Below are 2,375 nucleotides of genomic sequence, written 5' to 3' on the forward strand. Positions count from 1 at the left end.
CAAGAGTTTCAAAAAAATACAAGGAAACCAATAAAAGGTTGTAAAAACTATTTGACCCCTTAAATGGGCTTTAAATCCACATAAACTGCAAAAAAATGCAAGAAAAACAACAAAAAACCTAAAAACAAAACACTTCATTTGATAAAAACCTAAATGAAGTTCATTAGCAGATTCTAAGAAGAAAACTTGCTAACTTTACTTAATGAATGGCGGTGTTACCAATTAAATCTGTTGTTTTTTAAGACTGTGACCTTTTCAGTATTTACAGTAAGTCATTTTGTTTAGCTGTTACATGGTTCTATTAAAGTTTGACAAACTCAGTGTTTGTTTATGTGTACACAATTTATAATTTAACATTTAATGGATGTTAAAAACCTCATAAAACAAGGATAATAAAGAAAATCATGAATACCAGCCTTTACGTGTGTGTCTATGTGAACAAAGTGATAAAACATGTTTGTACAATGTTACATTTTTTGATTCAAATGCTTCATGTACCAACAGTTTACTGTTAAATATCCATATAAAGTGTATGTACTGGGCTGAGATGCATGAAAAAAATAATAGAATATATAATCCAACGTTTTGTTGTGTGAAATGCAATCGGACAAGACAACATCTGCAAAAGTGGCTGTTACTGATACAATAAATTATTGAACTGACAAATAAATAAATCATATACGAGTGGTTGAACATTTTGCAAATTTCCTGCAGTGAGGGACAGAATTGCACACAGGTCAAAGGTCAGCGAGTGATGGTGAAGGTTCAGTGATCTACAGTAAATACACAGACAACAACATCAACAACAACAACACACACGGAAAAGAGAGTCAGTTAGATTCTGTGAAACCACAGATTTAACAGGTGTTTGTTATTTCCAGCTTCTGCTGTGCGTGCGTGCGTGTGTGTGTGTGTGTGTGCATGCGTCGCGTGCGTGCGTGCGTGTGCGTGTGTGTGTGTGTGAGAGAGAGCAGAAACAGGTGCAGTCCAGCTCCATGTTGATGCTACAGCCTGTGGTTTGTTGTGATTGTGAGATAATTTCACACTGAAACACTGCACGGGGAGGAATTTCCTCTTTACAGGTGAAACATCTTTGAAAACACAGTGTAAAGGAGGAGGAGGTGGTGGGAGATAGAAGCATTTTAAAGGAAGGGGGATTATATAATTATAGTTTTGCTGTGTGTGTATGTGTGTGTGTTCTTATTTTTCTTATGTCCGAGGCCATAATTACCGCACACACACAGCCGCAGGTCGTCGTTACTCCTTTCAGCTGGACCTAATCTCACACTGGATGAATAGAAACTGTCAATCAGAGGCTGCACTCAGCGGCAAGACAAGAGGGGACTGATTGGTGCTGCTGTGCTACTACTACTACACACACACACACACACACACACACACACACACACACACACACACACACACACACTTCTCCTCCTCTCTCTCTCTCCCCAGTGTTTCCAGTCTCTCTGCCTTCACTGATGCAAAACTAACTGATTTTTCACTCACATGTTTTATAAGGGGCATAAAAATCCATACTTATCATCAATAGAGACTTTTTATTTTTATCATCATCATCATTATTATTATTGTTATTTTTATTATTATTATTATTATTGTTGTTGTTATTATGGCCGCTGCATTTGTTGCTGTAAAGGACCTTTCCTGCTGTTTTTATCCTCTAAAGCAATTCTTTTTTTTTTCTTTTTTTTTAATAGGTCTTAGAGATAGGCAGGTAAGAAATATTTGTATTTTTTTTTTATTTTCTGTTACATTATATGTGTGCTCTATTTATCTGTTTTTATCCCATTTAGGTTCCATTGTCATCTTCCATCACAAAAACACACCTGAGTGTTCAGTGAATGACAGATCACAGCCGACACTGCACTCTAAACAATAATAAATAACAATAACACAAATAATAATGTAAACAATAATGCTTAAAGTGTATGACATTGACAGGGTTTATTTGGTTTTTAAGTGGAATTCCATGTTGCAGATGAATATCCATCACATGTGTTGGAGAATGTGTCGCCTTCAGTTTGCGTCAAAACTCAAAAGATGTTTAGTTTGTCCTCTGTGGGCTGTTGTAAAAACATGCTGCTCCAAAATGGCAACGAATGTAGAGCTGACCCAGCTCCTGATAGAAATATAAAAAGTGATTGTGCAATTATATAAGCTAATAATGATGATTTTATCATTATGATGATTTTTGACATACTGGCGTTACTTTTACATGATTATAAATGACATAATCAACCAGTGAATTTAGTTGTTTGTTTGTTTTTAGTGTAAATCAGCAAAAACTGCAATTACATCTGTATTTTATGAATGTTTGTTTTGTCAAATCTTCTCAATTATTTCCTTTCAAATCA

This window comes from Solea senegalensis, linkage group LG3 (assembly GCF_019176455.1).
Source record: "Solea senegalensis isolate Sse05_10M linkage group LG3, IFAPA_SoseM_1, whole genome shotgun sequence".
Classification (NCBI taxonomy): domain Eukaryota; kingdom Metazoa; phylum Chordata; class Actinopteri; order Pleuronectiformes; family Soleidae; genus Solea; species Solea senegalensis.